This window comes from Bubalus kerabau, chromosome 10 (genome assembly GCF_029407905.1).
Source record: "Bubalus kerabau isolate K-KA32 ecotype Philippines breed swamp buffalo chromosome 10, PCC_UOA_SB_1v2, whole genome shotgun sequence".
NCBI lineage: Eukaryota > Metazoa > Chordata > Mammalia > Artiodactyla > Bovidae > Bubalus > Bubalus kerabau.
This window is the reverse complement of record NC_073633.1, coordinates 62,023,954-62,040,323: the sequence shown is the minus strand read 5'-3', so window position 1 is coordinate 62,040,323 and position 16,370 is coordinate 62,023,954. Positions and strand designations below refer to the sequence as shown.

The 16,370-nt window shown below is 38.9% G+C and overlaps 1 long non-coding RNA gene across 2 annotated transcripts; it reads left to right on the top strand.

Annotated features, from left to right (window-relative positions):
- The first annotated feature begins 946 nt into the window (after window positions 1–946).
- Window positions 947–12,044, top strand: LOC129620589 (uncharacterized). Of its 2 annotated transcripts, none has more exons than XR_008698581.1 (3): window positions 947–1,098; window positions 11,117–11,197; window positions 11,910–12,044. It is a non-coding gene; the product is annotated as an uncharacterized LOC129620589 (long non-coding RNA). The 2 variants fall into 2 exon arrangements; XR_008698580.1 differs by having other exon boundaries at window positions 11,117–11,223.
- Window positions 12,045–16,370: the final 4,326 nt, after the last annotated feature.

Here is a 16,370-nt window from a genome sequence, read left to right as displayed (position 1 = left end):
ATGCAACTTAAATTCATGGATTTTAATGTATTGAGTATGAAAACTTCATTGATAAGGTTTCAGATCCCATACTGCACTGTTACTTGTTCAGTATAGTATCAGAAAATAGTGTTCCAAATCATCTGAAAATGCTATTCATATATTCTACTCTTCAACTGCATTCATATCTATGTGAGGGCATTTATTCTTTATATCCTTCAACCAGAATAACAGACTCACCCAGACTGAATGCAGAAGCTGATGTGAGAATCCAACTGTCTGCTACTAAGCCAGACAATAAAGAGGTTTGCAAAATTGTGAAACAATACCATATACCTTGCTGATTTTTTTATTTTGGAAAATATTTATTTTTATAGACATGTCATTTATATTCATATGTAATAAAGTCACCATCATTATTTAAAATTAGTTGATAAATATTTTTACATTTTCTTCCTTTCTAATAAGTTAATATCAAGAGATATAATCCATTTAAACAAATGACCTTTGGGTCCTTAATGATTTTCAAGAGAGTAAAAGGTCCTGAGACTAGGAAGTTTGAGAGTTGCTGAATTAGATGGACTGACAGGTGCCATTGGAGAATGAAAACAGCTGGAGAGGGTAGGAATAAGGAAGCAAATCTTATGTCTGATTTGTTGGTTAATAGAAGATCTAAATATATGGTTGTAGAATAAACAGAAATCAGATCAGAAGCCAATGTAGTCAGGCTAATTGGTTCAAGAGAATGAAATCTCTGAGATGAATGGATTTATTTTATCAAGAACTTATCATCCTGGCTCAGAGGAGCATCTGGATTGGTCCAGCTGCTAACATAGTTACTCTGGAAGAGACTGGGTGTGAGGTGATGATTTTTGCTGACAGTTGGGTTGAGAGTCTAAACAAACCCTTCAGATACAACAAAATGTCAAATGCTAACAAAGCAGCAGAGCTCAGGCCCTGTGGCAGAAGTGGCCAGATTTAAGGAGTCAACTGGAAAGGAAGGAAGGAATTTGTGTCACAGAAAAACCAGAATGACTTGGCCAACTAATGCTAGAACCAGCACATCTGGATTTTATCTGGGTCAAATGGAAGCTTCCTCTGATACTGATGTGTTCCTGGGTAAGGTCCTACAATGACAGAATCTCGGTGGGATCCCATGGGGAGTGGAGAGATGGTGTATAGAGGTGTGGTGGTGCTATTGTGGGAGAGAGTGAGCAGTGTTAGGACTTTTCCCCTCGTATTTCCCTTCTCACTATAACTTTGATCTGACTCTAGAGACTAAGTTTACTCAGGAATCATATTTGATTGAGGTGGGAGGTGGCAGGATGGGACTGGATAGAGTGTCTCAGCAAAAATGAGCTGATCTGTGTTCTAGCTTCCTGACTTGCTCTCACACACTATGCACTTATTGTTCCGTTATTATCCAAAGAGACATCTGATTTATTCTGAAGCAGAGAATTTAAAGATGTATGCTCAGTGCCACTGTCAAAATCACATTGACTTCTTTTTGTCTTAAAAATGCAATAGACTTTCCTCCAGATCTGGTAAAGTCAGAGCTTTTTAATGTGCTTTGTTAAAATAAAGGGTTAGCTTTAAAGACAAAGCACAGGTTAACCTAGATTCTTTATTAATATTGTATTTGTGGTGACAGTACATTGCACATAATTCTATAGGAATTCTATTCTAATTTAGTAATAATTCATGTCTGTGTATTCAGTATGACAGCATCATTAATTATGTCTTAATGAGTATGGAAAACATATACGCTGTTAATGCTAAGCATTATTAGAAGTTAAATCATATTTTTTCATGATACAGATAATAAATAGTAGGCTTAACACATCATCTTTAAACCCAGGGAGTATCTTAACCTGACATTTTTGTTCTTACAATTTGTGTTGAAAAATATAAAACAATATTTACTATAGGAAATGCAAAGTATAGAATCTGTCCAGGAGAATCTTAGCAGGAGCATGATTATTTGGTTACCTTCTGCTGTCTGCTTCCTGCCTACACAGTGTGATCTTTTTCCTCCTCCTTCTTCCTAATATCCTGTGAAGGTGCCAATTACCCTGCTGCTTATCAGTTGAAAACTATGCCTGGTGCAAAGGGAACATCAATTATTTGTGAGCTGAGAGCTAAGCCTGCTAGAATCATAATAAAGGAAGCTGGAGCTTCTAGCTAATAGAATATATCAAAAGGTGATGTGTAGACCAAAGTGAGCACATTTTAGAAGTCTAGGCCTCAGAGATAAAATTAGGCCAGATTTCCATACCTTAATGCTGTGAGTTACATAAGAGTGAAGAATGTGCTAATGTTAATAAAGAAAGCTAGTAGAGTATTTTCCTTTAATTAGCAGGGCTTTTAACACACACTGGATTTATTAATACTACTGACTTTTCCTTTCTGCATCTGGTGTTGTGTTTGTTTGCTTTACTTCCAAATGATAACCAAGCATCAGGGAAGCTAGAGTCCAGTTTCCTTAGACCCCTTAGAGATGTGTTTATAAACTTTCTGTGATTGTCATTGCCTTGTAGTTTCAAAAGAGGCAGTTAAAGAGATTGGGTGGATGTGGAAATGTCAATGATTAGTTAATTCTATGAATAGAGAGCTTCCAGTTGCCTAGAAAAGCTAACAAGTTTCTCTCTACTGATATTCATATATGATAATCCAACCAGTCACTTAAACTGTCTAATATATGGATGCTCACACAAAATTACAAGGATTAAAATATTGCTTTTAGAAATGAAGAAGATGGCTTTATGGGCAGAATGAAATTCTAAATTTGCCACTAACCCATTCTCACTAAGGTGGAAGAGGATTACCATTGATTTGTTTTTTAAATAAACTTCTATTTTAGAATAGTTTGTACATAAAAGTTGCAAAGATAGTACAGAGAGTACCCATACCCACTGCAGCCTGATCCCTTATTGTTAACATCTTACATTATTATGTAACATTTATCAAAACTAAGGAACTGATATTGATACATTATTACCTATTGATTTTTAATTTCCTTCGAGTATTATTTATTATTGTAGGACACTGCTCCAATATTAGGAATTTCTTCAATGTTCATATATTATGAACATAATTTTTCAAATGTTCATAATTTGAAATATTCATGTTTTGAACATTATGTTCAAACATATGTTCAAATATGTTTGAACATATTACGTTCAAAAATTATGTTCATAAATTTTCAGTCAGTTATGTTTACACATGAGCTTATTGCCTTCCAAGTGGATTGCTTTGGATAGTGTTTTACCGTTTAGATCCTGTGTCTAACCAAGTTCATGTGCTTCTCTCAGCCCCTGAGACCTTTGGGGATGACAGTCAGATGCACTGAGTGATGTTTTAGCTACAGTGCAAGGAGACTGCTGATCAGAAAAGGTACTTTAAAAATCACCCCACTTAATTCACATACTTCACAGAGGAGAAAACAGAGGCTTGTCTAGGTGAGGTGACTCACCCAAGGTCACACGCCACTGGTGGCGGGGTCTGGACTGCAGCCCAGCCTCTTAACTCCTTCACATTTATGACCTCTGATAAAATTTTCACAGTGACGCTTTTATTTTATTTATTATTTATACTCTGCCTACTTAAAAAAAAATTGGAACCAGCTGCCCTGTGATTTACTTTGCTTTGAATGCAGTATAGATCATTGTATCCTGCATGATTGAAGTGAATTTTTAAAACGTAAATAATGCTCTCATCTATAATTATTTAATAAATAGTTCCTATAACATAATCATCGTGCTAGTGATGCCTTGCACACAGTAGGCACTCAACAAATACAGGTAAAATGAACAAATGAAAAATGCTAACTTGGGATTGATGAACAAAAGAGTTCACAGCACAAGCAGGTGAGTGCAGCATGGGTGAATAAGTGAAAAGAAATACGATTTTTAAAAATTTATTCTTGGCTCTGGAAAAGGCAGGGCTGTGTGAGATACTGTAGCATGAATGATGATGATTTTGGCTTGTGACTCCTTTATGCAATTAGATGAGCTGCAAAGGTAGGGGTCTGATATGGTGGAAAGTGTTCCAGGTCCCAGGTGTGAAACTGGGCAAGTTGTTTGGATTCTCTGAGCCTTAGGTCCCTCACTTGTCAGTATCTTGGGGCTGTTGTCACTGTTAATTGAGAGAGCAATGGGAAAGTACTTTTTAATCACTAAAATCTGACATTAGTGTTATTATTATTTTTTTTTTTTGCAAGTTGCTTCAGCTAGTAAAAATGTTAAGAAAAATGAATATTGGGAATTGGAAAGGGAAATAAACAGATACCAAGACAGGTTTCATAACTCAACCATGTAACAGAAAATAACTGAGTCAAAAATGACTGATTGGAGAAGGGAGCTGATTGACTAGCAATTTCTGCCCTGCTCTGCCTCAGGTTTATCACTCTGTTACTAGGGAAAGAGGGAGAAATCTTGGTAAGCACGGAACTGCTTTTCAGGTAAGCTGCGGTGTATATTAATAGAAACCTTTTCCAATCAAAATACTCAGAGTGACTGTGCACTTCTAAGCCACAACTTCTGACTTCCTGACTTCCAGAGGTCAGACAAAGCCAGGGCCAAATAAGAACGAACAGCAATTGCATAAAACAGCTGCCAGCCTATGATATCACAAATCACACTATGAGATCTTCAGTCTGTTTAACTGGGACTGGGACTTGCTTCATTCATTGGTGAGCAGCTCCAGGCAAGACTGAGAAGTATCCTTAGTTTTGCCTTCCTGCTTGTAATATCCTTCAGTATACCCACATTTTAGACGTCTAGAGCCTCCACTGCAGAGCTGGTCTAGCCCAACAAACCACAGAAAAGATGATCTTATGTCCATCTCTTCTTCACTGTCCTTTTCATTCATTGTCCCCATCCTATTTAAACATGAGCTGGATGATAACCCATATCCATGTTCCAAACCATAAACATTCAACCCATGTCCAAAGTAAAGGAGGTTATGGACCACCATCTTGTGTTAGTAGGATCTTCAAAGAATTGATCTGGTGGGAAAAAATTGGAGTTTGGTTTTAGACAGTAGGATATCCATGTGGATCTGTCCCTTAGATATAGACTGATGATAAGGAAAGAGGCTAGTGTAAGGGATGTAAATTTTGAGATGACTTAGTAGAAGAGAGATCAGACTGATTGTGTGGCCCCAGAAGGTGGAATAGAGTGGTAACTTAAAGAAAAACACACAGCATAAGAGTTATGAGTTTATTCAGAGTCTTGCTGCCAAGTCGCTTCAGTCGTGTCCGACTCCGTGCGACCCCATGGACTGCAGCCTACCAGGCTTCTCTGTCCATGGGATTCTCTAGGCAAGAACACTGGAGTGGGTTGCCATTTCCTTCTCCAATGCATGAAAGTGGAAAGTGAAAGTGAAGTCACTCAGCCGTGTCTGACTCTTAGCGACCCCATGGACTGCAGCCCACCAGGCTCCTCCATCCATGGGATTTTCTGGGCAACAGTACTGGAGTGGGGTGCCATTGCCTTCTCCCATTCAAAGTCTTACTGAGGCCTAAAAGCTAAGAGTCAGACACTCAGCTCTGAGGAAACTGCTCTGCAAAGGTAAGGGAGAGACCAGTATTTATTTAGCACATATTCCCCAGTGAGATTTGTGGCTAGAGAATATGTGCAGTAAAGCACACATCTTGGTAAAGGATTGCTGCTGATCACAAAGAACAAATACCCAAGTTGATGATTTTAGTGCTCTTCTACATATGGGAAGTGCACTAGTCTGGGTTCACTGAAATTCTTCCTGAGACATGCCTCTAAGAGCCTGTTTATTCAAAGTATGGAGTGCCTCATCCTATTTCTCATCCTGTTTTTCCTCTCAAGTTGCACTTTTGGTGGGCAACTACAATGGATTATGACTTAACCCTTGTAGAATTGGGTAGTGAGCAACACTTTTTGTTTCTCTTGTTCACAAGAGTATTATGGCAAGTCACAAGATCTTTGGCAGGACAAGTAACATTCCTGCTTCCCTATTGGTACCACAATTTGATGGAAAAATTGATTTTTATTCAAAGACCTAAAAGGACTTACATTATGAATTTTAAAATATCTCAACATTTTTTTCTTAAAATGGATCAAAGGAAATATGCTTCTTGGCTAGCCACTTTTGCTTTTGCATATTCAGTTTTCCATTCAACAAATATTTACTGTATGTTCACTATTTGCCAGACACTGTTCTAGGAAGTAGAGAAAAAACAATAAACAAACTGAGTAAAGTCAGTTACTTCATGAAACTTACACTAATTAGAGGAGACAGACAATCAACAGATAGTAGAATAAAAGACTAAATATATTTCAAAAGGTGATAAGTGCCCTGGAGGACAATAAAGAGGTATAAGAGAACTAGGTGGGCTGGAAGTGGAAGTACTAGTTTATATAGGTTTTCAGGAATGAACTCTCCTAAGGTGCTATTGACTAGGGTCCTGAATGAAATTAGAGTTATGACTGTATAGTCTCCTGTCTTCCATTAGTCAGCCAACTGAGGGCATGTGTATCAGGGCTTATGCCAATGAGATCTGAGATACAAAGTCTAAGCTCCATCCCTTAATTGGTACCTAAACTTTCTGCAGCTCAGCATTGCTCATTTTCTCCCCATTGGGGAAAGGTAGAGACTATTACTTTGCTCATTGCTTAGTCGGTAAAGAATATGTGTGTAGTGCAGGACACCCGGCTTTGATTCCTAGCTCAGGAAGATCCCCTGGAGAAGGAGATGGAAACCCACTCCAGTATTCTTGCCTGGAGAATCCCATGGACAGAGAGGCCTACCAGGCTATGGTCCATGGAGTTGCAAGAGTTGGACACAACTTAGCGACTGAACCTCCACCACCATTACTTTGCAGGCAACTAGAGTTGGGATGAAACTACTGCTTCATTTTTAGGAAGAGAATAACATTTAGTAATGCTTTATTATTCTGTGACAGTTATGGAATAAGCGATTCCATAGAAGGAATATTCATCATTGCAAAATATTATTCCAAATAGCTTATCCGTTTAGTTCCTGAATTTAACTTAATAAATAATATAAAGCATTTGGAGTTAACGTCTTTAAAAGCATATTGCAAATATATCAGACTGCAAAAACAGTTTGTTGGGCAATTTAATTTGTTTACACTAGTACTTCTTTACCGAAACATATGAGTCAGCTTATAGCATATAATAAAATATCAAAATATAAATCAGAAATGTAAAATTCAGGATGAAAGTAATGTGAATCTAAAATAGAAAGTTATGATTCAAGAAAAGATACTAGATGAAATGGTCTTTAAGGCTCTAAGGCTGAATATTTGCTTCTAAATTTCCTGGTAGTCAAAGTGACAGAGAAAAAAAATCAGGTCCCTCATTTTTAATTTTCTAGAATGGGGAAAAAATTATACCACATCTCTAGAGAAAGTAAAACCTTTCCTAGTGTTTTCTCTACAAGATGTTTCTTCTAGAGATAACTTGAATATAATTTAAATGCTGTGTATTTAGTTTACTACTTTGATTGGTAGCTGTTTATTATTTTGAATAAATATTGAAATGTCTGTTTTCATGAAATAAAGGGGACTCAGAGTGACATATTTTTGAATTCTTACATACTGACTTCCTTGCCTTCTTCTTTTTTCTCTCACTTTCAATCTCTTGGCCCTAGTTTTGCTCTGGTGTCAGTGCCCATGCTTCTAAGAGAACATTCTCCTACTTGACTAATTTTTGACTTCTGATATGCCATGCATGGATAGCTTGATAATCATGCTCACAAAGTTGGATTTAGAGTAATAAATAATAATGATAAAGCAACAATATCATTTATGATATATAACAAGCAATGTTCTAAACACTGGGCATATATGATCTCATTTAATTCTGTTTACAGTCTGATGAGGGAAAAAAATTACCATCTCTGTGTTATAGATAGAACACCAAGGCTCAGAAAGGTCACCCAACTTGCCTGCTTTCTCACATGTGCAGATGGGCTGAGAACCTGGGCATGCAGGGCTAGGACTTTAGAAACTCTCACAGTGGGATGACTTGATGTCACCTAATTGTATTCTTCAAAGCTCTTCCCCCACTGTGCACTTGATTCTTGTGTTCTGGATGGTTGCAGTCCTCACACACAGACTCCTGATAAGTGAATTGTATGACCGAACTGGTTAGCACTTATGGCATAAAGGATTTCCTCTGGCCAAAGAAAATGCTGTCTGAGGGGAACTGAATTTCTAAAGCTTGGTCCTACCCCTCTGAATCTCATCTGAATTCTAATCTCCAATCTTCTTTTTATTCAGTAGATCACAGTTCCTTCAGCTATAAAACTTTAAGATTGTGGAGTCTTGTGCAAATTGAAATGAGAAAGAAATATAAAAACACTTAAGGCACTTAAGTGCTTTTTCATTCTGGGTAAGGAATTACCATATGTTCAACGCAGAGGCTTCTATAAATGGAAACTCATACTGTTCCAACTAACTAAATAATACTATTTATTTTTAAATATTATTCTTGCCATTTCATATATTTTATGTTACATAAAACAGCTTTTGTGTATTACTGTTTCTCAACCATGATTCTAGTTATCCTTTCTGTATGGTACTCTGTCTGCTCATGCAGAATTGATCAGCTGTTCAAGTGCATAACAGAATCCTCCACCTAAATTTAGAAATTGGTAAATAAAACAGAGATAGGAGCCTCAAAGTCTGCAGTAGTACAGATGATTATCTTTTTGGCTTTTAAACAAACATAAATACTCTAAAACTTGCTCTTAGCATGTAACTTCATAATTAAATTAATATAATAGCACTCTGTTCTTTTGTATCACATTTCAGTTGAAGATCTAGAAGGGATTTTAGCAAATGCAAGTATTTTTTTCCTTGGTTCCTGTAGAAAAAGAAGCTTGGTTGATTATGCTTATATGATGGCCAGCTGCATCAAGACCATTAGGGTTGATGAGCTGGCCACAAATTACCATCACAGTCCAAATTTGCCTAGACTTAGCACAACAAATCTTTTTACACTTCCTGGGTCAATCCCCGTTTTTGTTTTTAACCTCGTGTTAGCTATTACCTAAAAATAGCCCATAGAATATACCAGTATATGGAGATTAATCTTCATAACCTGCTTATTTAACTTATATGCAGAGTACATCATGCAAAATGCCAGGCTAGATGAAGCACAAGCTGAAATCAAGATTGCCAGGAGAAATATCAATTTTAGTATCAACCTTAGATATGTAGATGACACCACCCTTATGGCAGAAAGTGACGAAGAACTAAAGAACCTCTTGATGAAAGTGAAAGAGGAGAGTGAAAAAGTTGGCTTAAAACTCAACATTCAGAAAACTAAGATCGTGTCATCCAGTCCCATCACTTCATGGCAAATAGATGGGGAAACAGTGGAAACAATGAGAGACTTTTTTGTGTGTGTGTGGGGGTGGGGGGTGGGGGCTGGCTCCAAAATCACTGCAGATGGTGACTGCAGCCATGAAATTAAAAGATGCTTGTTCCTTGGAAGAAAAGCTATGACCAACCTAGACAGAATATTAAAAAGCAGAGACATTACTCTGCCAACAAAGGTCCATCTAGTCAAAGCTATGGTTTTTCCAGTAGTCATGTATAGATGTGAGAGTTGGACTATAAAGAAAGCTCAGCACCGAAGAACTGATGCTTTTGAACTGTGGTATTGGAGAAGACTCTTGAGAGTCCCTTGGACTGCAAGGAGATCCAACTAGTCCATCCTAAAGGAAATTAGTCCTGAATATTCATGGGAAGGACTGATGCTGAAGCTGAAACTCCAATACTTTGGCCACCTGATGTGAAGAACTGACTCATTTGAAAAGACCCTGAATGCTAGGAAAGATTGAAGGCAGGAGGAGAAAGGAACAACAGAGGATGAGATGGTTGGATGGCATCACCGACTCGATGGCTGTGAGTTTGAGTTAGCTCCGGGAGTTGGCGATGGACAGGGAAGCCTGGTGTGCTGCAGTCCATGGGATCACAAAGAGTTGGACACGACTGAGCGACTGAACTGAACTGAACTAACAAATACCTGCTTAAGGATTCAGGCATGTCCATGAATACAGGATATGCTAGTAAAAAAAATTCAAGTACTCAATCAGTAAAATGATAGAGAGGAAAGGAGATGTATGGTGAAGAAATAAGAGGGAAATGAGGAGGGGCTGGATTGCATGGGATCTGTCATTAATAGTTTTCTTAAACGTTTTATTTTCTATTGGGGCATAACTAGTTAATAAACAATGTCATGATAGTTTCAGGTGAACAGTGAAGGGACTAAGTCATACATATACTTATGTCCATTCTCCCCCAAACACCCCTCTTATCCTGGCTGCCACATAACATTGAGCAGAGTTCCATGTGCTGTACAGTAGGGCCAATTTTTATCCATTTTAAATATAGCAGTGTATAGATGTCCATCCCAAATTCCCAACTATCCCTTCCCTTCATCCTTCCCCTTCTGGCAACCATAAGTTCATTCTCAGTCTCTCTCTGTTCTGTAAGTAGTTCGTTTGAACCATTTCTTTGATCTACTCTCTGATCTTTTTCTGTTGATGGGTGGGGCTGTGTTACCTCCCTGTAGTTTGGCCTCAGGCCAAACTATGGCTGGATAATGGTGGTAATGGCTACCTTCTTAAAAAGGCCAGCATGCCACACCTCTTAGGACTATTGTAGTCAGTGCCCCTGACCCCACGGCAGGCCACTGTCGACCCACACCTCTGCCAGAGACTCCTGGACACTCACAGGCAAGTCTGGCTCAGTCTGTTTTGGAGCCACTGCTCCTTTCTTCTGGGTCCAGTGTGTACAAGGGGTTGTTTGTGCCCTCCAAGAGTCTCTGTTTCCCCAGTCCTGTGGAAGTTCTGTAATCAAATTAACACCTTCTAGAACTAACACCAAATAAGATGTCCTTTTCATCATAGGGGACTGGAATGCAAAAGTAGGAAGTCAAGAGATACCTGGAGTAAGAGGCAAGTTTGGCCTTGGAGTCCAAAATGAAGCAGGGCAAAGGCTAACAGACTTCTGCCTAGAGAATGCAATGATCATAGCAAACACCCTTTTCCAACAACAGAAGAGACAACTCTACATATGGACATCACCAGATGGTCAATATTGAAATCAGATTGATTATATTCTTTGCAGCCAAAGATGGAGAAGCTCTATACAGTCAGCAGAAACAAGACCAGGAACTGACTTGCCAAATTCAGACTTAAATTGAAGAAAGTAGGTAAAACCACTAGGCCATTCAGGTATGACTAATGTACTGAGTGAGCATCAGAATCACCAGAGGAGCTAATAAGATTACAGAGGTCTAGGATCACTGAAATAGAATAGGGTCTGGGATTTTGTTTTTTTTACCCACTTCCCCAGGTGACTCTGATGCTAACCAAAGCTTTAAAGCCATTGCCCCAGAGAAACTCACGCAAGAATGGGATCAACCCAAAAGGGAGATGGAGAGGGGTAGTGAGAGAAGGAGGAGAGCCAAGAACCTTTGCAAGAGTCTGGGGAGGGTGTGCTGAAGGTGCTGAAAGAGAAACCCTGCAGAGCAACTATCATACTGAAAGGAACTTCAGGATGAAGGGCTAAGAGCCCGAGTGTTTCGCTCTGTTTGCAACAAGTATAAGTGCCTCTTTGAGAGATGTCACTAAAGGTTTAAATTCCTTTTTGCTGTTTTGGGGGTGATATTGGGTTTGTGTTTCTTTTTAATAAGACAACAAACAGAATGCAGATGAGGTGTGTTATGGACTGGGTGTTTGTGTCCCTCAAATTCACACGTCAGAGCCCTTATCCTCCATGTGGCTGTATTTGGAGATGGAGGTCTCTAAGGAAGTAATTAAAGTTAAAAAGAGGTTACAGGAATAAGGCCATGATCTGATAGGATTAATGTCCTTATAAAAGAGAACTTACTTTCTCTCTCCCTGTGTGCACACAAAAGGAAAGACCCTGTAAGGACATGGAGAAGGCAGCTATCTACAAACCAGGAAGCGAGTTCTTACCAGAAATGGAATTTGCCAGCACTTTGATCATATAACTTCTAATTTCCAGAAATTTGAGTAAATAAATATCTGTTGTTTTAGCCATGTGGTTAATGGTATTTCTTTATGACATCTCAGTAAGGGTAATACAAAGTACACAGCTTTTTGGGGGTTACATGAAGTTATTTCAATTTGATCTTTTTAATCTCATTTGTTTAGGTTGTTATCTAGCTCTCCAATGTCAGTGTTTACTATGCAGTGATTTTTATCTTTCATTGCACAAAGTCTAGAAGATCATTTTAGATCCCTTTGGTTCCATCCATATTCCATGCTGCTTCCTCCCTCTACCTGCTCTCCCCACCCTGTACATGCAGAGCCTTGTCAAAAGTAGAGGTAAATTTATGTTTAATTTGTCTAATAACAAACTCTTGGTTCTCTAACACTCTCTCTCATGACAAACTGCATGTCTACATTCCTCTGGCTTTTTAAACAGCATGCTATTCCAGTCTCTAATAACTAATATACTTAAAGACTTCTCTCTTGTTCTAAGTTCTTTCTGTTCTCTAGCTCTCCTTTCTTGTCAGCAATCTCTAATTCAGCCTTCATCAATCAGCCTGTCAAGTTAGCTCTGAAGCCTTTAAGAACACTTGACAAAGATAGCATGGAAAGCAACATCATCACCACAAAAAGAGATATCATATACAGACACACTTTCTTTTTTGTGCATAATCATAGGGAATGAGGTCTTATTCCATATTTTCAGCCATAGCAGTATTCCTGGGTAAAGACTGACTTTTCTAGCAGAGAACCATGTTATCATGAAGGTGAGAGATGAAAAGAAAAATCAACACTACAGTCCTGCCACTCAAGTGTTCATTGCTAGGGCCATCAAAGATTCCTGCTGCCAATTCTACTTAGGCATTCTCCACAGCTTGGCTCCCTTTCCTCCCTGAAGCAGACCTTCTCCTTTGCCACAGTTGCCTTTGATACAGGCTTGATTCCTGTCATTTGGCTGCCAGTGGGGGGAAGCACCTTTAGCTGTCCAGAGTTGATGAGACAGAGATCCCCAACCTTCCTCCCCTGGAAGTAAGGAGGCAAAGCCTACTACTGAACACATCTTAGAAAAGGCCCATGCAGGGCTTTGGATCATCATCCCGATTGAGGATGGGGGAATGATAGGACTTAAACTATTGTTGTGGCTTGGATCACAGCATTCCCTGAAGGAAACTGTCCCCAGGCAACAGCTAGGTGAGTGACCTTGCCATGCCATGGAGCACAAGGCAGAATATTTTTTCTGTCCTACAAAGGCTGTAGTAACTTCCAAGACAGACCTGGGGCTTTCAAGACTGTAAAAGATCTCGTCTTTGCCTTTTCAGATGAGGGCTGCTCTTCTGTAAAAAGTCAATTCCCTTTAAGAACAGAGAGATCCCAACAACCCCTTGAGGTAAGCATCATCCCAAGTTTACTGAGAAAACAGATTTAAGCAGGCTTTGTCACTTGCATCTTCCACTGGTAGCTCAGTTGGTAAAGAATCTGCCTGCAGTTCAGGAGACCCGGGTTCGATCCCTGGGTCGGGAAGATTCCCCTGGAGAAGGAAATGGCAACTACTCCAGTGTCCTCGCCTGGAAGATCCCATGGACAGAAGAGCCTGATGAGCTTCAGCCCGTGGGGTCATAAAGAGTTGGGCATGACTGAGCGACTAACACTTTCACTTCTTTCATTACTTGCTCAAGTATCCTGAACTAATAGTGGGGCTAGCATTAAAAGTCAATTCTGTCAGACCCCAAATCCGTGCATGTGTCCTTAAAAAAAGATGAAACAGGTATTTTCAATAAAAAAGTAAAATATTAATACGATCCCTCCCCCTTTTCTCTGGACCACATCAGCTTTGGGATGGATAATACAGCTATAACTATAATTACAGTACAAATATTATTACTCTAAACCTTGATTCAGGTTCCCGCTTTAGAGTCTGCCTTCCCTTCTTCTACAGGTTATTTCTAGGCATCTTTAGGAAGAACAGCAAGTATAGTCTTCTTGATTCTCATTAGAATCCACCATTTTCTGTTCTCATGCCTGAGTGGTAATGTCTTCTTTCCAGGTCTTTGATTGACAGGTGGCCATTATGAGGGTGTTACACATTCATCAGTGTCCCAGTGCATCAATACCAACAATACTTGCTGAAGATGATGTCTTCTTCTTCAGTTCAAGCAGGGCTAATTCCATTTGATGTTCAGGCTATTGGGTCTTCTCAGGTCTCCAGGGACTTTGAAGAGCCATTCCATGGAGATAATGCTTGGTACCTGCATCTAACAGTGCATGATGCAAGAAAAATTACAGAGTCCTGTGCTTCCAATATTTGATGTGCATGAAAATACCTCTTTTCGATTTTTTTTTTTTTGGTTGTTGTTGTTCCCTTCTATCTCTAACCACCTCTTCCTAAGTTTAAGACATGAGATCTTGGATTCAAGGTTATATGGTACCTTTGGGCACTATTAAAAGATAACCTTTCTTAAGAAACTATGCTTCTGTTGATTATAACATATTATCCTAGAAAACTGATATTGGAGAAATGAGACACTTCATTGACATATACTGGAAGATTGTTGTAAGACTTATACAAGTTTTTGGTTTCTGTACTATTACCAGTGACCTGTATTTAGTGTGCATGCATACAAAATGGATTAAGTACATTTAAAACATGTATATAACCATGGGATCAGTGAAACATAGTGCTGGAACATGGAACTAGACATCAAACAAATCAGTGTTCTAGACCTAGTTTTGTTCCCCACAAACTGAGCACCATTGGGATGGGTCATTTAATCTCTTGGGTCCATAATTTGATCACTTGTAAAATAGCAGTAATAATATCTGCCCTACCTTTCAGGTTTTTCTGTGGCTTAAATGAAATGAAAGATGATTTTAAAAGTTGGACACTTGATAGCAGCATCAGACAACAACTAAAGCAACCACAAATGCTGGGCTTGGACACAGTGTGTAATTATGAATAAAAATTATCCTTGCGATTAAAGGCTTCTAGGCTTACTCAGGCTTAGGGATATGCTGGAGAGGGAGCTTTCTGTATCTACTATACCACAGCCATTAGAATTTTCACTTCTAATTTAAGAAGAGCCAAGTTTAAATATGTGAATGCTGGGAATGATCGGAAACCTAATATGTGAGAAGTTAAACTATGGGGAATAGATTGCAGTTTGCTTTCCCTCTAGGCTAAAACTCAGGGTATTAACTTCTCGGAATATGGATAATGTCAACTTCTCCCTTTCCAAATAATATGTGACATATTTATCAATGATTCCCTAATTCTGCTTGTCTTGGCTTGATTTTTAGATGCATTTTACTCCTTTTGAAATATTCCTTGGAATTTTTTTTTTTTAATTAAGATAAGCTAACTATTCTTTGTTTTTAAAAAGCATTTCAAGATGATTCCTTGAGATAATTGAAGGTGCCCCAGGGTGACACAACCCCAGGCCTGGAAATGACTGTAGTAAAACAATGTCACTGGCAATCAGCAAATGCCAGGTCATGCTTCAAATGAAGAGAGACAAAGGGAGAGTCAGGAGGAACACAGCCACAAAGGCTGCTTTTCAATCCTGTCCGCATCTGCTTGACCACTGGTGTCCTCAGATTAGGGCTGCTGGTCTACTGGGTGTCCAGAGGAACAAATGAAAGGGTCCAGCATCACAGGACCAGGATATTGCCCTTTAGCAAAAATTTTTCAGTGGTTTCTGGGTCTTGGGTGTTGGAGCAGGATGTTACTAAAGTGATGCTACTCTTCCCTGGCAGAAAAGGCACTCCTTACACAGGACTGTGGTTTGATGTGTTACGTTCAAATCCGGTGCTTTGTTTTGTAAGTAGCTGCTGAAGTGTCGCTAGTATTTGGGCACAATTGCCTGTGCTTTAAGTGCCACCCCAGGCAGTCTGGAATTCAAATCCTGGCTGAGACTCATGAGTGATTTTAGACTTATTCCCCAAATTATCATGAGTTTAAATTCTTCATCTGTAAGAAAAGGAAAGGGTTCATGCAAACCACCTCCTCACTGTTGTGCATTTTGAATGAGATGATCTTTGCAAAGTGTCTTGTATAGTCCTTGATTCAGAATAGCCATTTAAAGAATGGGAGTGACAGTTATGGGAAAAGTAAAGATCTAAGAGACAGGAAATGTGGGATCTCTGTCTGGTTCAGCCTCTAATGAGTTTTGTGAGTTTAGGCAAATGATTTAGCTACTCTGCACTTCAATTTACTCATCTACCAAATTGTCAACTGATGTTTGATGGTTTACCTATTGAGCTTGAGAATGAAACTGCCTTAAATATTAGGAGCTTACTGTGTATTTTGTCAAAGGGTCAATAGGTACAGAGAGTGCTTTGAAAAGTTAAAATGACCATATAAATACACA